The sequence below is a fragment of the Chelonoidis abingdonii genome, chromosome 2 (genome assembly GCF_003597395.2).
Source record: "Chelonoidis abingdonii isolate Lonesome George chromosome 2, CheloAbing_2.0, whole genome shotgun sequence".
Classification (NCBI taxonomy): Eukaryota; Metazoa; Chordata; order Testudines; family Testudinidae; genus Chelonoidis; species Chelonoidis abingdonii.
The window spans coordinates 90,967,474-90,991,854 of record NC_133770.1 but is presented as its reverse complement, the minus strand read 5'-3'; positions in this window follow the sequence as shown (position 1 = coordinate 90,991,854).

Genomic DNA, 24,381 nt, shown 5'->3' with positions numbered 1-24,381 from the left:
TAATGCTTTTGAAAATGTTATCCAAAATCAGTTTCTCTGACATCAGAAAACACTGTTGTGTTGTAAATTCCCTGGGACCACTGACTACATTTTCATATATGGTTGCCCAGAGTCCTGAACCTGTGCACTCTTGCCCTATAAATAAAGGCAATAAATGCTGCTGAGAGTTTTTCTTGATTTATATAATAAAAGCACTGATATAGCACTTTTTGTCTTCAAATGCTTTGACAACATTAAGTATCCCAACACAGAGGCATGGGTCAGTGTTCATGTCGCACTCCCCACCCAAGCCAAGGAAGCTCATGAGCCAACCAGAGGACCACATTTGGTAATGAATCCTGGTCACATGACACTGAGGCACATTGTGCATATGCTAAGAAGATGTCTCCCAAGAGCACTGTGATGGTAGGTATCATTATTCCTCCTCCCCCTTCTTAAAGCTGGGGAAACAAAGACACAGCAATTGGGCTACTTGTTCCAAGTCATAGTGGAAGCCTCTCTCAGAGCTAGGATTAGAACTCATGGCTTCCTGAGTGCCAAGCCTGTGCATGGTTTATTGAACTACAGCTTTCTCTTGAGAACAAAGTAGAGTCTCATAGTTAAAAGGGATTGAGAGTCAAACTCCTGAATTCTATTCCCAATTCTACCAGTGACTTGTTGTGTGACCTTGATTGAGTTACTTAATCTCTTCATGCTTCAGTTTGTTTGTAAAACGGAGATAATATCTATCTATCTAGAGTTTTCTTTTAAGGTCACCCATCACCGAGGTATCTGAGGACCTCAGGTTTGTTGTGTGGCTTAAATAATGAATGTTTATAATGAGCGTTGACATCCTTGAATGGAAGGTATTATTGTATGCAATTTATTATTATTTTATTATAAAATATTGCTCACTGAGATATCTGTCCTGAGGGAGACGTCTCATTCTCTGAGTTTCCCAGGGAGGCAGCAGTCTTAAACCAGTATGTTTCAGTAGAACACACAAGCCACATGATGTGAGGCACAATCTGGAAGAGCAGAGAATGTCAAGTGGTCACAATTTCTGTTCATTTTATTCTGACGAGGCTTCATTAAAATAATGTATTAGTCATTTCCAAAAGCTTAATTAGAGAGAATTCTCCAGCCTCATCAAAATGTTGCCATTTATAATATTTCTGTGATCAAGAGCACTACTACATTTTAACTACTAATTATCCTGATTTGACATTGATTAATTATCTCAGCAACTGAAAAACTGAAACAAGGCAATTTGTTAAGAGGAAGATACTTGAAGCTAACATTACTTAATTTGTCCAAACTACCTTGCTCTGTATTTCCTCCCCATAAGTAAAATTCCAGGTGAATGTCATCGCTAAGGCAACGACTTGCCATTCCAGAACAAAAAGGGAAGCAGCCAGAGTCATAGTTGTGGGTTCAGAAACTTTACAGTATAGCTACACATCATTGCTGAATGCAAGAAGCACTACAAGTTTCTCTGTACCTTATAATAATAGTTGAAATTTAACAATTACTCTAAACTGAAACTCAACCTGTGATTCTGGAGCCTCATGCAGCTTTGCAGGATCCTAGGTGTGGCAGCTGTAAGCATTGTCATCACGGGGGAATATTACGAAAATATTCCCACTTGTTCAGCTGAATTGGTGTTAGTGCTAGTGGCAACCCTATTAGGTTTATAAATATAGAGTTAATGATTCAGGAAGCTGCTGGACCCCATCTACATTAGGACTTTGGCTTTTTTTCTGATTTCCTAGGAGCCCACAAGTTTCATGGGCGCTAATCTTGCTCTAGGAAGAATGAATAAAAACAACTCCCATCCTCCCGGCAGTCAGGATTTGAGGTGAGAAGGATGCAGAACAGATGATCTCTCAAGATTTCTGCCAGTGGGTTCTGAAATCTGAGGAGACTATGAGCTCATGAGCTTTTGGTACTGTTGAGACAGAAGCTATAGCTCTGGTTCAGTATAAAACAGAAGTCCAACCCAACCCTACAACTGCAGGTATCTGGATCCAGATGTGAGCATCGCCTCCTTGGCCCTTTATAATAATATAAACTCTTTTTATCCTGGTATCAAAAATTTTAGATTTTAAAAATCTATTTAAAAAGGAAACAATGTATAGGTGTTTTCAAACGCATACTTGAAATACAAGTTCGTGCTGGCAAGAGGTACAGAATGATATCATTATTACTCCCTGAGTGGTAATGATTTTTCAAAAGCTTGCCTCTCAATCTGAGTCATATTGCTGACTATGGTTGTGGTAGTTTCCTTTACTGGTTTTTCTTTGATCTTTTTAATTTACTCAATATTGTTACCTACAGGATTGTATTAGGGTTATTCTGGGACAATACTACTCTTGCTTAGTTCAGGTCAGAGTACCTTCAGCATGCCCTCTTCGTTCCCTTTGGAAATTGTTACATTCATTGTATCTAGCATTTATAACTTAAATTTGTTGGTACCTTGATTTTGACAATTTCTGTTGCTTCCATTTGGTTTGATGCGTTTGTTACAGTTTGTGTTACACCTGTTCTGCATAAGATAACCACATCTGTTTTGTCTTTTCATTCAGCACCTGTGGACGCAGCACTTGTGATTTGCAACTGAAATCTTTCTCTGACATAAATAATGAGATGACAATGAATTTTCTAATGTTAAGTTAATCTGTTGCAAGATGTGTTTATTTAGGTCTATGATATTATTAAATGCTCCTCCTTTCATTATTTGTGTTAAAATCTATTCAGAAACTTCAAATTTAATGTAATCTACTCAATACATTAATATGGCTTCCTCTATAAGTCAGATCTGAGCAATATGTATAATCTTGGAGACTTTAACACAGGTTGTTGGTATCTTATTGAACAGGTTTTAAGATTTTGCCTCTTGAGTACTAAACAGCTACAATCAGATTACATTTCTTCAGCTTTATAGCAATTGCAATCAAGCTGTAGAGTTTACTTTCACTGAACTTTAAATATGTGCATTTGGGGGATTCAGTTAAGATTTGTTATTTTAGTCTTTTTTTTTTTTAGCCTTCAGTAAAGGTTAATTTTCTGGCTGTTGGATATTTTATGTAATGTGGGTTTGAGATGCTTCTTTTGAGCCATGCTATATTAATTGTAGTTCTATCTACAAGATGGATAGTTTGGAAACATTTCCCACAGTTGCTACCACAGATCCAGTGGTAGCAGTAGTAGCATCCCTAATATTGGTGCCTATGCTTTAAGGATCAGGGGGTATCTGTATTTGTCTGTGTCCAAAAAACAATGAGGAGTCCGGTGGCACTAGTTTTTATGTTTTAAGGATCACATTGGTTATATCTGCTCTGAACAGGCTTACATGACACTATTCTTAAAATGTCTGTGGCAACCAGTGGTTTATTTGCACTAGGATTTCCACTATTGATGATGAACTAAGAGTAATAAAAATATTGGCAAATTTTCCTTGCAGGCCTTAGATTGTATTATAGTGCTAGTGTTAAAACATGAATCCTAATGTGACATAACAAGGGCTACTAGCAAGTTGTAAAATAGCCTTGCATGAATACTGCTACTACATGTATACAAATCAAGTAATCAGTATTTTTGCAGATGAGTTTAATTTTAACATTGTCATGTTATGGAACCCCCATTCCTAGCTTTATTTGTACAGTGCTATAGGCCAGATTTCTGGGCACCAGGAAGACAGATGGCAATTCCCAGCGGATGGTGGAAATAAACAGATTAACTTTAAAGCAGCACTGTATATCCACGGACAGTTGAAGTATATTTTAAGCAAAGTACATAAAGACAAATGGGGTAGCTATATATGATTTAGGAATTCATCTGCTCTTGTTACATATTCCTGGTCTGCCCTAATAAACCTGTTCTGAAATAACTTCCCCAGCAATCAATTGTAATAGCACAAACAAAGCGTTATAGCAACAGGAGTGGAGCAGGAATGATTAAAATTTAAAATGTAGATTTTATTTTCATGCAGCTGTCCCTAAGCAATAACAATGTGAGAAGAGAAATTAAGAAAATGCAGTATCACACACAGTGATTTCTAAATTGCTTTAGGAAAAGAATCAGAGGGTCCTTAAATTCAAATGGCTGCATGGTACATAATGCCAGTCCTTGTGAAACAGATTAGGTGTGAAGGATCAAGAAAGAAGATGATGTTTTGAGGAGTGGACACAGAAGGGTTTGAAGGGTGAGGGGAAACAGGATTAGAAGATTTGGGGTGAGGTTATGAAAAAGAATGGGTTTTAATTTAAAGGGCTCAACCAAGCTAATATTTTTTTCTAAATTCTTCTCCCATTTTTAACTCCTATGTCAGCCATAGGTGCGTGAGAAGGTGTTTGAAGAACACAATTTATTTAGTTGAAAGTTTTTGCTATTGTTAGGCTGGTGGAGCATCAATCTAGCACATTTTTAACCCCTTGCCTTGAACCATAGATTTAAAGACTTTTTAACACCAGAAGGGACGATTAAATCATCTAGTCTGACCTCCTATATATCACACACATTACCCTTGTACTGAGACCAAAAAACTTGAGTTTGGCTAACACACAGAGGCTGTGCAGTCTTGATTTGAAGACATCAAGTAACCGAGTAGCTCCCATGTCTCTTGCTAGTGTGTTCCACGATGAGCGGTGCGTGGGTGGGTTGTGTGCGCGCGGCGTGGGAGGACTTGGCTGAGTGGGGGAGACTAGGGTAAGTCAGGGAGTAAAAGATTTGCTGAGCCTCTGCCAGGTTCATGTGCTGGGCACTGGTAAGAACCAGAAGATTCCACAGTCTCTGCTACACTAAATAAACTGGCCAGAGTGAGGAGGGGCGAAGGCGGGACATCGGGGGTGACTAGGAGATGCAGAGCTGCGGGAGAGGCAGCAGTGTAGGGGGTAGAGGGTAGCGGGAGAGAGAGCGGAGGCCGCGCCCCGCCTGGCTGGGCTGTGTCTCTCGCACTGCCTCCCCGGGGCCAGCCCCGGCCCCGGCCCCGGCCCCTCCCCGAGCGGGAGGCAGTGCCGCTGCTGCTGCAGAGAGCCCAGCCCGCTAGAGCAGCCGCGTCCGCGACCGCAGCAGCTGCCGGAGCGACCCCGGGGACGATGCCCGCTGCGGCGCCTCCCCCGCTGCCCCCTCCGGCGGGGCCCGCGGGCTCCTGCTGCCCCTACGCCCACCACCCGGGTAAGTGACTCCGCCAGCGCCCGGGTAGTGACCTCCCCTCGCCTGCTGTGGGGCGCCGGGTCCTGCCCCTTTCGCCGCCGCCCTGGTGCAGTAGCTCCCAGCAGGTCCCACAGGGAGCTGTGGGCGCCTATTCTGCAAAGCGGAACAAGATGTCAGGTACTGGACCTCCCCCCGCCCATTGGAGCAGGGAGGGCCGGGGCCTGGATCACTCCTATCCTGGCCAAGGGCTCAGACCACCAGGCTGTCGAGCTATTTGCAGCTTCCCCTGCCCATGGGGAGCAGGTCTGATGTTTATCAGTGTGACTGCACTGGGGCAAGAGGGTTAGTGGGTGTGGTGGTGGCAGGTTATAGCACTGAGGCCAGAGCTTAGTTGGACAGGTTTCAAAAGAGATTGGACCTTGATAGCTGGGTATTCTTGTTATCTACATAAGAGTAAATATTACCGTTAAATAAGAGCTTTGGAATGGATGTAAATACTCCCTCCCCCAAGCTTTGGGGCAGAAGCCAAGCCCTGATTATTGGGGCATTAGGAGGAAACTTTTCCTGGCCATCGCTGCCTATTGCAGAGTTTTCTCCTCTGAAGCAGTTGGGACTATCCACCTTCAGAGAGAGGCTGCTGGACTGGATGAACCAAAATGCAGTTTGTGTGCATCAGTTCCTGTGTTGCTTTGTGAAAATCCATGTTGTGCCTGATGTCTGGCCCGCTATGACAGAGGAGCCACGCCCTGCAGGGCAGTTTTAGGGGAGTGTCTGCCTTGGAGAGGATGTAATTGTTTGGTCAGAGACACAACCCAGGCTCTAGATGTCCCTAAGCCTCTGACTGTCAGAAGCTGGGAATGGGCTACAGGGGATGGATCACTTGATAATCATCCTGTTCTGTTCATTTCCTCTGAACCACCTTGCATTGGTTACTGGGCTAGACGGATGGTTCGTCTAGCCCATTAAGGCCATTCTTATGTTCTTCCCCTCCCTACCCTCTTTGACTATTCTGGTTATTGCTGTAGCTGCTTCTCTCTTTCCCCAAGTCTTGAAGAATATTTTATGGATGATCCCCCTTTATACATACAGTACTTTATCTATGGGTCTCTCTTCTGGTTAAAAGCGACAAAGAGTCCTGTGGCACCTTATAGACTAACAGACGTATTGGAGCATAAGTTTAAGCTTTCGTGGGTGAATACACACAAAGTGGGTACTCACCCACGAAAGCTTATGCTCCAATATGTCTGTTAGTCTGTAAGGTACCACAGGACTCTTTGTCGCTTTTTACAGATCCAGGCTAACACAGCTACCCCTCTGATACTCTCTTCTGGTTGTGAGGGTTGGGATAAAACACTGCTTCTCAGATTTATAACTGGATGATGTCTCAGAGTAGCCGTAAAGCCAGTATTGTTGCTCATGAAAGTTTTGTTATATATTATTAAGGTAGCAGTTGTACCATGTATGGCGGGAGAAGCAGCTCAATAAATCATGTTTTACAAGAACAGGCACAGTATTGTTCTCCTAGTACAAACTTGGGGTATGGTATTCACGCTTGATGCGTCAAGGGGGAAAGAAGAGAAATCTTTGTTAAATTTTAAACTTGGAACTATGTAATAGCAAATTGTATTAAAGATAAATGATTTCTCACATTGGGGTAAACTTATGAATACCCAGCTGATCAAACTATGATTATAGTTTTAATTTTTAAAATGTGATTACATATTTTGTCTGAAGTTGGATCTCTTTTCATCTTCCCATTTATACTTCAGTAATGAGCACAGTATCTTGAACGTGGGATTTTTAATTCATTTTTTTTGAGGAAAGAAAAGTGTCCTTATGTGATATGATAAACAATAAAAAGCCAGTGAGGGGTTTAAGTGCAAGGCCTTTGGGGAAGTGATGAAAAAGACTACTAAAACTTGAATAATTTTTTTGCTGTTTCTTGCAGAAGTATTAGAGGTTGAGTAAACTTATCTTTTCCCAGGCTGTAAGTCCATTTAAAAAAAGTAATTGTCATGTGCCTTGCATGTCAAAAGCAGATTCTTGGGCATAGGGAGTGCAGCTACATGAATAAACATGTGGACAGAGTTCAAGATTCTGCTCTAGCATTGAACCCCTCTGACTTTGCTGATTATTTCAGCTTTAAAAAACAGAGTTAAATTTGTACATTATAAACAAATGGAATAGATATTTATGGATAAGGTATTCCATACTTTTCTGTTATGGGGTTTCTTGAGATTTCCTCAAGAAAATGTGGCAATAACCACAGAGGAAGAGTGAGAGAATAGATGGATCATTGGTCTGTTCTGGTGGGGCAATTTTCTGCTTCTCTAGTCACAACCCATGAAAAACTCCCCAGATGCTAATGATATTGTTTGCCACATAATATACTAAAAGGTTTCTTAAAAAACAAAACAATAAAACCTTCTCTTGGAAAAAATCTTTTCTTTCTAATTTGCAAAAACTATATTGTGGGTTATCTCAGAGTTTACAATGTCATTTAGAACCAAAAACTAATTGTTTTTTTGGAGTATTTTTGCTATTAATGTATAAAATATTTTAAAAACCTACTTAGATGTTAGTCCAATACATGATTGTTTTGCTGTACTGCAGCTTCTGCTCTGACTTGCTTTTCTGTCTGGCTGGCTGCAGTTTTTGATTGTATGTTTGATGCATTCTTTTTCTTTGGAGACTGGTCTGGGAAATAAATTCTAAGGAATTAAATTATTCACAAAATAAATGCAAACAAAGGAATTGAGAAGCAGGTAAGTCAGAGAAAAACCTAAAATATTTCTGGAGCTGGAAAAGTGGGAACCAGGGAGAAGCATTTACAAATTAAAAAATTCCTTTGCTCTCATGGTTTCCAAGGAAATACTTCCTGGCAGCAAAGGAAGGGGGTGAGGGGAAAAAAAAAAAAAAAAGAAAGGCTCAGTTGAAAAAAATTAAGCATGAATAGTGAATTTCCTAGAACAAATTAAAAATATTTGGGTAATATTCCCTTTCTGATGTCAGTGACCTGGACATCAAAGCACAATGTCCCTGCCCTCCCAACTCCTCTACTTTTTCTCTAGCCATCCTTTCCCATCCTTTCCGTTTTTTCAGTTATTTCCCTTCTCTCCCACTCAGAATGCAATTCCTTGAAATATTGGGAGCAATACACTTATGAGAATGTATAAAAATAGCCTTCAAGTGATGTAAAATGCGCAAAAAATCTTCCTGGTCTAACTTGTAAGATGCGTCTGTCATCTGCTCACCAGCTGTTCCATGGTTCAGCCGCTGCATTTCTTATCAGTTGAAGCAGTCTTTTCCTTTTCTTGTCAGGAAACTCTGGCAAATTCCTGGCTGATGTCCCTTGTATTAGACTGGGTGGGGCAGTGTTTGGATCTGCTGATGGGATAAGTGGCATAGGTTTCCTGAGGGGAGAAAAAAAGGTACAGAGGGTTGGAATATTCTTGAAGTTTCCCTGTGTCATCAGTGGACTGTTCCTTTTTTTCAGTATTGCTTCCTTTATCTGTGTTCTACCACTGCTTCTTCACATGCTCCAGGAAATCCATGGGAATTCCCACATTTGATTGCTAGGGGAAGCTGATGGGCAAATTTCCTTGTTCTGTCCTCATTCTGATTAGTCCAACACTCTGAGTCCTCGCTGTCTGGCTTTCCACAGGGACAAGCATATGTATGGAAAAAGATGAATAATGATACTTCAGTAGCTCCCTTTCCTTATCTTCCAACAGTTTTAGGTCTAATTGGATAGGATTCTGCTACTGTTATCACACCCGGTCTTCGCCTTGATTGTCACTAAACTATTTGACAACTTTAGAAGTCTGTTTATATAGTCTCAAAAATGTATTTGGCGTCTGGGCACTACTGTGAATTTAGCATCTCATTTAGGATATTATTGTGCTCCTCCTGTAGGCAAAGTGAGTTGAATCAGTCTATTGAAGATCCGAAGATTTAGTGAGGGCAAGATGCAAGTCTGCCACTGTTGTTCTTCTAAGTGTATTGCTCCCAGAAAAATAGATGCACACTTAAGAAAATATAAAAAAAAGGAAATGATTTATTTAATTGATTCTAGTATGCTCTTGAGGTTTCCATAACAGTTGGAAGTTGTTAACTTACCTAGAGGTAATTTGCTTTCATTGCAAATGAAAATCAGGTACATATCCCAGCTTCTCTCTGTTTCTAGTGTAATTTATGCAGTCTAATTATTACAAGAATGCAGAACAATTACCTGTGTTAAATAGTCCTAGAGAAAGCTTTCAGTAATCATTTTGAAAACACGATCTCCCACTCAATTAGTATTTGCCTGCTTGAAAAAAAATTGAAATTTATCATTTGTACCATCCTAAACAATGAAGTTAATAGAAATGTTTAGCAATTAATGGATTGAACATCTTGATTTTTAAGCTGTCATTATACTTTTAAATATAATTAGCGCTGGCTGACAGTTCATCTTGCAGAAGACACGTTCTTTCACAACTGTTCCAAGGCAACTCTTTTTGTTTAAATGATCATGTCATTATTGATGTGGTTCTACTCTTAAAAAGAGATTGTATAATACTGACTTTGAGGACATTCCATGTTTGTGTCTGAGGCCAGGTATCCACTACAGAACTTTGTTGGCATAGCTATATTGGTCAGAGTTTGAAAAAACACCCATCCTCACCAAGATAGCTATTCTGTGTAGGTGCAACTCTGCTGTCAGAAGAGTGCTTTTATCGACTTAGCTAATGTCGGCAAAAAATCTCCTTTTGTTGGAGTACGTTGCATCTACACTAGGTGGCTCTGCTGATATTGCTCTACTGGTATAGCAGTATCAGCAAAGCCTGTGTACTATACATTAGCTCTGAGTGCCTCTATATCAGATTTGCTCAGTTTACAAGTAAAACGATCGTTTATCTACTTGCCAATTCTGCAAACTTAAACATGGGATGTGACAGTCAAGTGGGTCCTTTATTTCCTTATGCAACATCATCACAAGTTGTTAAAGGTTCTGCAGGCCTAATTATACCCTCAGTTGGTCCCTGTGCATGTTCTTTGTTTTCATTGAATTTGCTCAAGAGTAACTGAATCGTTCTCTAGGTGGAAGAAATGGAATCCAGCTCCTTTCGTTATACCAGGAGTATTAAAAAAAACTTATGAAGTGTGATGATCTGATTTTGAAATACATTTAGGGAGCAGATCTGATGATTCAGAAGTGCCATTTTTTAAGCCTTGTTTTAGTGCAGAACTCTACTTTAATTCATTTTTGACATTTTGAGGTGATATAGCTTAAAAAAGAGGCATTAGGAAATTTCTCTAAAAATTGTACTGACTTACATTTTGTAAAGATGTGATGCACTGTGCACATAAATAAAACAGTCATTTGGAGTGTAGTTCAAAGCTATTAAGTTATGACTTTGCATAAAAGATTAAAAAGAAAATTCTGCAACTGCTCACTTATTTTTGTGTTTTTATTTTAAATGGTAGCTTGTATATTTTATGATGCACTTGCCTGGAAAGCTCTAAGTGCATCTACAGTCTTGCATTGTTCATTGTTTTTTAAATAACCGCGGAGTGGAATTGCCTAATGGACTGTGGATTGTTTGCATAATTCTCTACTTACCTAAACTCAGTAAAAATGGTGAGTTCAAAAAACAAAGCAGGAAACCAAACACTGTGAAACTAAACAGACTCCCTCCCATCAATTGTCTCACCACCATTAGGGCTAGGGTGACCAGATAGCAAGTGTGAAAAATTGGGACAGGGGTTTGGGGGTAATTGGCACCTATCTAAGAAAAAGCCCCAGATATCAGGACTGTCCCTATAAAGTCGGGACATCTGGTTACCCTAACTGGGGCAAAAGCCTGAATAAATAAATGGGGTTATGGTACTATAACAGTTACTGTGCTGGCTGGGCCTCCAGACACAGGGGCTGTCTGTGGCACATCACAGACAGCCCCTTGAGGGTGTGCCCCTCCCAGATGGAAAGGACCCATGTTTTGGGAAGTAGAAGGCGAACATGTTTTTGAGTCAGCAGCGCCAGCAGCAGGAGAGGAGTTTTCTCTGTAACCGCTTCCAGGAATAAATAGATGTTCTTTTGTTTGAGCTCTTGCCTGTGTCGTCCTTTTGGGGAGTATACCTGCTTGTGTTAACCCACCAATAAATGCTACAGTTAAGAGACTGTGAGGTCATGCAACACCAACACTGTTCCCTGTAGATTTGACAGACTTGGGCTCTGCTTGACCTACTGGGAGCATGAGTTCATTGGCCTTCCACCATGAACATCCTGTAGCCAGTCCTCAGGCACTTAATATTACAAAAATGGAAAGAGATTTATAGAGTTATAGATGATTAAGAGTAATTATTATGCAAAACTTGGGCCTGTATAGGAACAGAGGAGCAGCCAGGAGGATGCCTACCAGCAACCAGTGAATAGTGGCCTGGGTAGGGAGTAGAGAGAGGTCAGGAGGCAGACCTCCAGCTTTCTGTCCCTCTACTGCTGATCTCAGGCTTTTGGCAAGGTGGCTGAAAATTCATGGACCTCTGTCCCTGTCCAGTTAATCAGTGCCCTCTCTGTCCTCAGCTCCTCCAATGAGAATAAGGTGACCACCTTTTCAAAAGGCAAAAGTAGCACACATGCAGGAGTTCTGCCCCTTTTGTGGTCCCACTCCTTGCTCTTGCTTCTCCTCTTCCCCCATGAGGCCCCGCCTACTGCCCAGGCTGGAAGCCAGAGCCAGGGCATAGTAAGAGGGAGCCTTGCAGCACTGTGGGGAGCCTCGGACCCTCCATCTGCCCTGGGTATTCAGTTTCAGTGAATTAAACTGATAGTTCTACTTACCGTGTCCTGCAAGATTTTAGAAGTAGTAGATCTCATCCTCTCACACCTACTTTTTATTTGAAGATTGGAAGAGAAAAACAAAGTTTTCCCGCATTTTCAAATCCCAGTCAATTTCTTAACTTTGAATGACCTTGTCATCGAACTGAAACTAGTTGAATAAACTGAAATAAAGAAAATATTTTCTTAGCACCTGCAAAAGAGGCTACTGCTGTCAAAAGCTGGTTTAACATGTCAACAAAAGTTGGTTCCAGGTGCTTAGCCAGTGACTTCCACCAGTTCAGTGCTTTAACACTTCGGCAGTGAACATGTACTGCTTAATATTAATATTTGTATTTAATATAAATAATGATAATTGGTTTTAGTAAGTTTAGCCCTTAACATACATTGCTTTAATTTAAAACTTAATTTTAAATAGGTTTATTTTTAACAACAAAATGTATTTAACTTAATTTTTAAAAAATCTGATTTTTATCTCCCTGGATACAGTTTTCTGGGAAATTTTCCTAAACAAAATACTTTAGTAAAACTGGTTAAGCGAATATTCTACCAACATAATTATTAAAATGTCAGGAAATCCCTAGCTAAGACCTCAGTCATCTCTTGCAACCTGTAACCATTAATTCACTTTCTCCACATTATTTCAGACGTTGCACACTTGTCTCTTCCTTCCACCTCCACGCAGACCACAGAACATTAACTCCATTACCTCACCTAAATAAGTGATAGAAACATTCTATGATTATCTTCCCCAAAATAACACTATTACAAATTGTTTTTTTAAAGTGGAGATGAACTGCCAATCAATACAACAAATTTAAACATGACCATAAACTAAAAATCTACACAACACACACTACTTCAACATGAAACACATTTAATTTTCTGAACAACAAGGAAACATCCACATAATTAGAGTCAAAAGTTGCATCTTTTGTGAGGAGGTAGATGGAAGAATGTGTGTACATGGGTGATATTTGAAGATGAGATAATGAGAAGATAGTAAAGTCATGGCTGTAGGCTGCAAGAAATGACTGAGGATTTAATTAGGAATTTTCTGACTCTTTAATTGTTGTATTGTGGAATGTTCAACTAAGCAATCTTAACTGTTTTTTAACTAATTTATTTTAATTGAGGGAGGCAGGGAGGTTATTTTACAGATGGGGACACTGAGTCACAGAGTGAGGGTTCTGGGATGGGGATCGGAGCTCAAGATCAGATTTCTGGTCTAAGGTCAGTACCAGAGGTCAGAACTTGTGTCAGGGTTCTGGGTCTGGAGCGAGGGTCAGAATCCAAGTCAGAGCCAAAGTCAATGCTGGGAACTGGGGAGCAGAGAAGCATAGTTGGTCATGGCAGCTCACTGGGCTCCATGTTGTTTGGACTCTTCCTGGTATGTCCCATGGAGTTATATGGGGCTAAGAGGCCAATGAGGAGCCTTAGAGGTGGCTGACAATTGGTACTCTTGGATGGGATGTCCGAGTAGTGTACATCTGCTGTGGTTTGTAGATTGCAGGGAGGGGCTGGATTACAGCTGTTGGTGGTGGTGTGGAGGTGTCTGTTGCCTGGTGGCTCTGCCAACCCAGGTTTGAGTCCTGCCAATCCTTACATCATCCCCCTAGTTCAAGGCTTGTCTGGGTGGGCTGCCCGGGAGGCTGCTTCAAGGTCAGGCTCATGGATCTGTTCCCAGGAGTGCACCTTGGGGCCATAATCTTCCCAGTCAATGAGGCAACAACATTTGATTTTAGAATCTGAAACCTCATGGACCTCATATTCATCATGAGCCTGGTCCTGTACTGGAAGGGGTGGTGGTTCCTGTCAACGAGCAAAGGAGTTGTCGCCTTGTGGCTTCAGCAGCAATGCATGGAACACTGGGTGTACCCTGACAGAGCTGGGGAGTCAGAGCCTGACCATCACTGGATTGATCACCTGGCTGATTGTGTATGGGCAAGGTATTGGTAGCCCGATTTTCGACAAGGCCATTCTGTGTGGAGATTCATAGACTCTAGGACTGGAAGGGACCGTGAGAGGTCATCGAGTCCAGTCCCCTGCCCTCATGGCAGGACCAAATACTGTCTAGACCATCCCTGATAGACATTTATCTAACCGACTCTTAAATATCTCCAGAGATGGAGATTCCACAACCTCCCTGGGAAGTTTATTCCAATGTTTAACCACCCTGACAGTTAGGAACTTTTTCCTAATGTCCAACCTAAACCTCTCTTGCTGCAGTTTAAGCCCATTGCTTCTTGTTCTATCCTTAGAGGCTAGGAGTGAACAAGTTTTCTCCCTCCTCCTGGATGACATCCTTTTAGATACCTGAAAACTGCAATCGTGTCCTCTCTCAGTCTTCTCTTTCCAAACTAAATAACCCAATTCTTTCACCCTTTCATAGGTCATATGCTCTAGACCTTTAATCATTCTGTTGCTCTTCTCTGGACCCTCTCCAATTTCTCCACATCTTTCTTGAATGTGGTGCCCAGAACTGGACACAATACTCCAGCTGAGGTTGTACAGAGAGCTGGATTTTTGTCAACTGCAAAGTGGGCCTTTCTGGTGCCGGCATTCAAGTGTATCATTTATAGTCCTCTGCGTGGTTTCAAAATGCGTCTATGCTCCTTGTGGGTTTATGAATCTGGTTACCAGTTGGTGGCAGTGAGTTTGCGGATACAGCAGGTACATCCGGATGGAGACAGAGATGAAACCTGAAGTTTTTGTAGAATGGACTTTTCCCAGTGGAAACGTGGCCAGTGTTACTGTAGGTGATTCTGCTGGGCCAGGAGAGCTGACTCGTCATTCAGGTGATCATTTGGTAGGTTCTAACACCTGATTCACTCTCTCGGACTGGTCATCTCTCTATGGGTGGTGGGTGCAGGATGTGTAGCGTGAACCCCAAGCAATCACCTGGTTTCACTCCAGAACAGTGACACACATAGCAGACCTAAGTCAGATGTGACCTATCTGGAGAGTCCCTGAGACAAACAATGTCGTCCTCAGGAGTTGTCATCTCTTCTGCAGCAGGCAAGTGTGTAACGGAGCCGAAGTGGGCCATTTTGGTTAACTGATCAACCACAGTGAGGATGATGTATGTCTATCAGACATGGGAAGCTCCACTACGAAATCGGGGTTTGATGGCTGCTAAAGTCTAGCCGGTTTCTGTAGGTATTGGAGTGTCCAAAGTTCTCTAGCGTGGCCTCTTAATGCAAACACAAACCTCACAAAAATCTACAGAGGAGGGCATTTGAGGCCATTAGAAAGAGCAGGGAATCAGGCAAACGCAGAAGTACCTGCTGGTGGGGAGTCATGGCTGAGTCTTAGAGGGGTAGCTGTGTTAGTCTGGATCTATAAAAGCAGCAAAGAATCCTGTGGCACTTTTATAGACTAACAGACGTTTGAGCATGAGCTTTCGGTGGTGCATACCCGCTTCGTTGGCATGCATGTAGTGGAAATTTCCAGGGGCAGGTATATTAGCTAGCAACTAGAGATACGAGGTTAGTCATCAGGGAGGATGAGGCCCTGTTCTAGCAGTTAGGTAAAACCAAGGGAGGAGAAACTGGTTTTGTTAGTTGGCAGCACATTCACAGTCTTTGTTTAATCCTGAGCTGATGGTGTCAGGATTGTGCAGATGAACTGAAGCTCAGCAGTTTCTCTTGAAGTCTGGTCCTGAAGTTTTTTTGCTGCCAGGATGCCACCTTAAGGTCTGCTATGTGTGGCCAGGGAGGCTGAAGTGTTCTCCTATAGGTTCTGTATATTGCCACTGATTTTCTGAGGAAACTACAATGCATGGTGACCTTCTAGAAAACACCACCTAGCCACCATGGATGTAGAGACTCTCTACACAAACATCCCACACACAGATGGAAATACAAGCTGTCAGGAACAAGTATCCCTGATGATGCCACAGCACAACTGGCTGCTGAGCTCTGTGCCTTTATCCTCACACACAACTATTTCAAATTTGAATGACAATAATATAATCTCCAGAATCAGTGGCACGCTATGGGTACCTGCATGCCCCACAATATGCCAATATTTTTATGGCGACCTGGAACAACGCTTCCTCACTCTCGTCCACTCACACCCCTTCTCTACCTGTGCTACATTGATGACATCTTCATCATCTGGACCTACTGGGAAGGAGACTCTGGAAAAATTCCACCCCACGATTTCAACAGCTTCCACTCACCATCAACCTCAGCCTGGACCAATCTACACGGAGTCCATCGTAGACACGGTGCAAATAGGTGATGGTCACATTAACACCACCCTATACCGAAAACCTAACCGACCGCTATGCCCTACCTTCATGCCTCCTGCTCTATCCCGGGCAACACCAAACGATCCTTGTTTACAGCCAAGCACTGAGGTCCAACTGCATCTGCTCTAACCCCTCAGACAGAGACCAACACCTACAAAATCTCCACCAACCATTCTCAAAACTACAATACCAGCACGAGGAAATAAGGAAACAGAACAACGGAGCCAGACGTTTACCCAGAAGCCTCCTACTGCAAGACAAACCCAAGAAAGAAACCAACAGGACTCCACTGGCCATCAATACAGTCCCCAGCTAAAACCCCAACACGTCATCAGGGATCACAACCCATCCTGGACAATGATCCCACACTTTCATAGGCCTTGGGTGGCAGGCCAGTCCTCACCCACAGACAACCTGCCAACCTGAAACATATTCTCACCAGTAACTGCACACCACACCATAGCAACTCTAGCTCAGGAGCCAATCCATGCAACAAACCTCGAAGCCAACTCTGCCCACATATCCACACCAGTGACACCATCGCAGGACCTAACCAGATCAGCCACACCATCACTGGTTCATTCACCGCCACATCCACCAATGTAAATACGCGTCATAATGTCAGCAGTGCCCCTTTGCTATGTACTTGGCCAAACTGGACAGTCTCTACAGAAAAGGATAAATGGACACAAATCAGATATTAGGAATGGCAATATACAAAACCTTAGGAGAACACTTCAGCCTCCCTGGCCACATTATAGGGATCTTAAGGTGGCCATCTGCAGCAAAAAAACTTCAGGACCGACTTCAAAGAGAAACTGCTGAGCTTCAGTTCATCTGCAATTTGAACACCATCGTCAGGATTAAACAAAGACTGTGAATGGCTTGCCAACTACAAAACCATTTCCTCTTCCTTGATTTCCACACCTCAAACTGCTAGAGGAGGGCCTCATCTTCGCTGATTGAACTAACCCTTGTTATCTCTAGCTTGCTAGCATATATATACCTGCCCCTGGAAATTTCCACTACATGCATCCGACGAAGTGGGTATTCACCCATGAAAGCTCCTGCTCCAAAACATCCGTTAATCTGTAAGGTGCCACAGGATTCTTTGCTGCTATGGCTGAGTCTCAGTACTTCCACTTGGTACTGTCCCAATCGGACATACGGACAACCCTTGATGTAGAATAAGCCATCCCGTATCTGATGTTGCCCCTTGCTTCCTACCCTGAATTTCTTGGGAAGGGACTCCACCCTCTTCGCTGAGCGGATCAAAGACATGAGGTCTTGGGAAATGGCAGTGTCCAAGAAATCACAGCGACTGAGGATGCAGGGTGGCTCCATGCAAGATGGGTCCTGGCTGGGGAACTACTCCCCTTTTTGGAAGAAGGTGTCAGTGGCCTTGTTCTGGGCTCTAGGGAGGAAGGTAGGTAATGGTGAAGTTAAAATGTGTGAAGAACAAGGCCCAATACAGCTGACTTTGGTTTAGTACTTTACGCTTCTGAAGGTATTCTGGATTTGTATGATCCGTGTATACCTGTATTGGGTGTCAGACACCTTCCAGATAGTGGTGCCAGTCTTTGAAGGCGATCTTGATTGTTATAAGTTCTTTATTTAGGATTCATAATTCTGTCATATCTTTAGGATAGTATGGCCCAAATGGCAGTGTTGGAGGCTTCAGTCTCAATGACAAAGAACTGCATTGGATTGGTGTCGGGGGTGGTTCATGGGTGAAGGCCATGTTGAGTAGGTGGAAAACCTGTTGTACCACCAGGAACTAGGTGAAGGAGGTGTTCTTGTGTAGAAGTGCTGTCAATAGGATTATTTGACCTGAAAAAACAGGAATGAAATGTCTATAAAAGTTAGCAAACCCCAGGGAGCATTGTAGCACCCTGATGCTTTGAGGGTCTACCCAGGTCCAAACAATGTCGACTTTCCTGAGGTACATTTGGAGGTCCTCAGTTGACAAGATATAGCTCAAGAACTCTATAGAACATTGGTTGAAGCTGTACTTGGAGTTTCACATACAAAACATGTTGGCAGAGTGGATCCAGGATCAATCAGATGTGATGGGTATGTTGCTCTGAACTCTTGGAGAAGACAAGTACATCATCAAGGTAAACTACAATGTACTGGTCTAAGAGGTCATGGAATATCTCATTCATTAAATGCTGGAAAGTGGTGGAGGTATTTGGCCAGATTCTCCTGGAGGTAGAAGCACAGGGTGACCAGTTCTGGTTCTGACATTGCAAAGAGATGGACAAAGGCTATTTTGGCCCCAGGCTGTAGCTCAGTCAGACAGTCATAGTCCCAGTGTGGTGGTAGAACATCCATAATTTTTCTTCAGACTTCTGTGTATTAGTGATTCTTAGCAGGAAGAGCTGGGGTTGATTCTAGAGATGGTCTCATCTGGCCCACAGCCAGGGTCTAGGGCAGGGAGCGGCAACCTTTGGCCCACGGCCTGCCAGGGTAAGCCCCCTAGTGGACTGGGCTGGTTTGTTTACCTGCTGCATCTGCAGATTTGGCTGATCGCAGCTCCCACTGGCCACGGTTCGCTGCTCCAGGTCAATGTGCTGGCCGCTGCTTCCCGCAGCCCACATTGGCTTGGAATGGCAAACTGCAGCTAGTGGGAGCTGTGATCGTCTGAACCTGCGGGTGCGGCAGGTAAACAAACCTGCCTGGCCTGGTAAGGGGCTTACCCTGGTGTGCCACATGCTAGAGGTTGCTGATCCCTGGTCTGGGGAATTCCTAAGCAGTGACCTGGTCTCTGGCTGGGCTCCATCAGGCAGTGCATTCAGGCAGCCTTGCTGGCAGAATTCAGAGTGGAAGCTGATTTTCCATTCCTGCCACAGGATATGTTGGTCATGGACCAGCAACCGTGAGACGCCGAGGATTATGGGAAAGTGTGGTAAGCAGACTTTATGGTTTCTCAGTGGTTCTGGATAACAACTTCCAGTGGCATAGTGTCCTATGTCACAGGGCCCAAGGACAGGAGTGAGCCATCTGTTCTGTCCACAAGGCTGGGTATTGCCTTTGGCTGCACTGGCACGTGCAGCATCGGTATTTATAAAGTTGTCCACAGTCCTGAAGTCTATGAGTACCCATTTGCAGGGGAACTTATTGAGACCTGCTTAGGATGAGGAAGCAGACCTGAATTCGGAGGTGTAATGAGGGCTTGACATGCCTTGGGCATGTTTCTGTAAGGGGATGAATGGCTCGGGGCCCATGCAGACCAGCCCCCTTTGGTTGTTTCCTGAATTTTGCCCGACTGTGGCCCTTGATGGGTAACTGGCAGCTGTAGGAACAAAAATTGTGGCAGTGACGGCTTTCTCTTTCGTAGGGAGTCAGATAGCAGCGGACTACATTGAGTTGCATAGGCTCTGGGACTGGGCGCAGGACTGAGTTTTGCTTGGGGTGTGGCACTGACTCCTTCATTTCTGCACATTGCTCACGCAGTCTGTTGTCAATGAGTATGGCCTCCTGTGGATGACATAGGAGGCGACCTGTCAGAGTTTTTGCAGGGTCACTGGGGCTGCGCAAGTGCAGAGCGGGTTGTCAAAAACAATGGAAAAATGTTTCCACTCAGTGTCTTGCATTCCTTCTTGGCTCTTCCTTGCAAGATCATGGTTTCAGTATTTATGCCTTTGCAGTGCTTTTCTCTGCAGCCAAATGAAGTATCATGTCACAGGTTTCACTGGGATGAATATTTTAAAGGCAGTATTACAAAGTGACTTTAAATAGTAAGAAGCAATATAATAGTTAGCCATGGCTTCACTGTTTGTCAATATCATTTTTATTAGGTCTACACTTCAAGTACAGAGCCCCTTGGAATAATTATAAAGAAGAATAATCATAACATATTACAATCTAAGGCCCTGATCTGACACACACACACACACACATGCATACAAGAAGTCTCCTTAAATTCAGTTGAACTACTCGCACAAGTAAAGTTACACACATGCTTAAGTCTTTGTGGAACTGACACCCTATGAGATATTGATTTGCTTTCATCACAGCACAAACAACAGTTTTATTGTAGAAGTAGTACCTCATACAAAGAGCATTCCTGTTAGACAATAAAATATCACTTCAGCAAAGAATAGAGAGGTAGCTATGGAGGCAATCTAAAACTAGACAATCTTTTGCTCCATTTATCAAAGCATCCCCAGTTCCTATTTCAAAGCAAGTGAAACAATGGAGAACATTAGAGTAAAAATAATCTTAACTTGAATCCAAAACATTTCATTGACTAAGTTTTAAAAAGAGTGAAATCCACTGGTTCTCAGCATTTTTTGTCTTTTCAGTTTCTGGTGATGGGGACTGTGGCATCAGAGTGTGTTTTTTTTTCTGCTGGATCAAATAAAGGAGCTAGGAATTTGAATATCCACTTCCTTTACTGACTGAATCTTAACAAGAAGAAAATTTTGCTGTTATTCAACTCTTATTTAAAGCAGAGCTACCAAATTGATATCTGAATGCAAATGATCAATGGCCCTGTTACATTGTCACGTGAGAGATGTATGGTCAGTTTATATATCCGAAGAAGACTCTAAAAATAAATAACTTCAGTTCTTTTATTTCTAAAGATAGAAGATCAGTAGTCCCAACAGTACTCGAACGACAGTATTTGAAGGGCTGTATTGTTCCAGGGATGACACAGATCATTGCCTATATGGTTATCTGAAAGCAATTGATGGCAGAAATTCTCTCTTAAGTATGCATACTTGAGCCGCACTCAATTCAGAGCAGTCCTTTAAATGTCATGGTTTCCTTAGGTAATTCACATAGGTTACCAGTGTGCATCAACTGTTATCTGTAGGATGTAATCTGAATCTTGCAGAACTATACTGCCTTGATCTCCTGTTCCTTATTGTAAATTATTAACTCTTGCAACTTGCAAGGCTAGTATATACTGTGTGTGTACGAGAGAGTAGGAAAGGAGAGCAAAGAGGGAAGGGACAACATAACAAGTCTCCTGAACGTATTAAATAGTCAGATGGAAATAAAATATAATCACAGGCATCCTTTTACAGTAAGTGAATTTTACATAGGTATTGTTTACACAGTCATTACAACTGGAAACACTAGCCTATTAGTCTTGGAAAAATTTTATTCAAATGTATAGCATGTCAAGTGCAAAGATTATTCTTAAAAGCCAGATATTGATTACAGGTTGGGACTGGAAGAGAGGGGAAGCTGGTCCCAGGAGCTGGGTGGAGGCTGGGAGTGGATTTGGTGGGGAGGCTGACACTGGCAGGTAGGGGGCAGGGAGAGAAGCTGGAAATAGTTGGGGATGGAAACTGGGAACCAAGGAGGTGACTGGGACAAGAAGCTGGTGAAGAAAACTGGTGAGGAGATTGGGAATCATTTGGCTGAGGGGGGGAATACCGAAACAATATTTTTGTGCTTTTTTTTTCTTGAATGTCAGTTTCCCTCCAAATAGAATTCAACACAAATCTTAAGTAAAAAAGTAATCATCTTGTAAACAAGAACAATGCATCATTCACCATTTTCTAATGTAAAAATTAAAAATCTGTATGTTAAGCTATATAATTGCTTAAATACACGTGAACAGATATAGTGTCCTCCTGGTTATCAAAAAGTAGTACCAAATATAGTGTAAAGTCTATATTTAGATGCAAATCAGTGTGGTTTAGTGATTACCAGGGATAAACTTTTCTTTAAGAAAATAACTAAAAAGTACAAATGGAAACCAAAATATAAATTAAGGTTTCCTGTTTGCTAATTTAAATCATGATTAAAATTGGTGATTTAAATCACTTTGATTGTAATCAGTGCATCCTGACTATCTCCTTGTAGATAGTTATTTATGTTGTTAGTTAGTTATTTATTTGGATAGTCACCACTGTTTATATATATTTTTCTTCCTATATGTGTCTACACCTCCCCACCAGCCCCGAATTGCATACCTTCTACATGTTTTTTTGCAGAACTTCATGGCCCTCTGTGCTCAGCTTGGCTTACCCCAATACTGACTCTCCCCAGCTTTGCTCCCTTCCCATGTTAACCAACAGCATCAGTCTTCAGCATCCTACCAAATCCTCATGATCCCTGTCACATTCAGATTTTACATGTTGGTATGTATTGACATTTGTATATATTCATGGTGATGCATATAAAGATAGATTCATATCAGCATTTACAAAGACCTTGTAGCTCCCCCCCCCCCCCTCCCCGAACCAATTATAGGTCACAAGAAGTAGGGAAAGAAGAAATGCATTTCCTCTCCATTGGCTTTCCATGACTTCAACATATTTCCCACAAAAGCAATGTGGGTGCTTAATCCATACTTTATTTCTTTGCATCTTGTTCAAGAATAGGGACAAGAATGAGTTTAAATTCTGGATTTTGTGATTTTTGCACTTTGAATATTGTTCGGCTCTCTGTTCTCTTCCGCACACTTACACTAGAGTGCATACATGTTGTGCTGTGATGTTGCTCAGAACATTTCTTTTAGTGTTGCCAGTTTCAGGTACTTCCATGCTGAAAGCTGCTTACATTTTGCATTTACCCAGTTACATGCTTTTATGTTGTTTTCATCACAAACTGGAATAGCACATGTAGACTTCTAAGTTTTGATGGGTTTGTTTGATAGAGTTCCCAGCCCAGGTGAACCATTCATTCCAGCCCTATCATTAGTATTATTTATATGGTGCCATAAATGTTCATAGCACTCTACAGACAAAAATCCAGTGTCCTTTGACTTGAGGAACTTGCAAGAATATATGGAGGGAGGGTAGAGGGATGAGGGAACACACTTTATAGGTGTTTTAGGTTAGTGATGCATGCCTCTTGAAGGTTTTATAGTTATTATTTTAAATACATTGACTTTGAGGGAAGATTAGGGTAAGAAGCATGATGGAGGAGAGGGTGGAAGCATGCTAGGTGGAGTCAAGAAGAGGGTTACGGATATGGGTGATTGCCTTGAAGAAGGTCTAGAGCGTGTGAAAAGATAAAGGAGTGGTGGTGGTGGTCAGGAAAGCTGCTGGGAAGGAATGAAGGGTGGTGAGGGAGGTAGTGGGGGAAAAAAAAGTCGAGCAGAGAGGTAGGAGAGCTAATTTGTGCAGGGCCTTGAAAGTGAGAACAAGGAGTTGATGGGGATGCTAGAAAAGTTTCACAGCTGCGTTCTGGTTGGAATGTGGAGGAGTAAGAAAAGAGTCAGGGATGCCAAAAAAGTGGAGTTTACAGTAGTAAAGGGAGGTGGAACCAGGTCTGCACAAGAGTTAAGCCATAAGGAATGGCTGGATGTTGCGAAGAGAAAAAACAGCAGGATTTAGGAATAATATCAATTGAAGAGGAAGAGAGGAGTAAAAAGCAGCACTGAAGTTGTAGTCTGAGGGACAAGTAAGGATGGTGGAGTTACTAACAGAGAGGGAGGAAGAGGATAAGAGCTCTCTATGCTGTGGAGTTGTCCTCATGTTGATATGTAGCATTAATGTTAGCAAATATGTTTGGCATAACTTGGAAACTTCCATTTAAAAATATCATATCTTTAAATTATCCCCTAAATGCCTGGCTTCAGCTTGGTGGGAGTTTATACTGGAACGTTTTTGTTAAAATAACAATCAGTCAACAACCTAACCAAGGATTTTTTAATAAACGGGTATTTTTGTAGACACTCATAGCAGTGCAGATGGAAAGCCAGAGAATGATGATCTGTTGATCTGTAGAGAAGTTAATTCTCACAGCAGCATTGTGTTCATACTGCAAGAGGATAATGTGCTGTATCGCTTTGTCTCATGTTGTTTCAATACAGTGAGGTAACATTTTGACAGTGGCAGATGCCTGTGCATGTAGAAAGTGTGGACATACAGATGTGCATGAATTCAGAACTTTATCATTTCCTAGAAACCAGCATGGTTTAGACTTAATTTATAGGAGAGCTTCAGTTCTTTTTCTGTCTTTTATTTCAGACAATAAATATATTATCTGAGTTACATACATTCACAGTTGGCTTCCGTTCTGGGTAAAATGTAAATCGTACGACTGAAGAATTTGTAGATCACATTGACCTTTCAAGAACCAGGACATCATGCTTATAAAATAAAGACAAAAATAACTCCCTCCAGTACACCACTGGGCATTAGTAATGCATAGCACTTAGGGAATGGCTACACTTAATTTTTGCAGCGCTGGTAGTTACAGCTGTGGT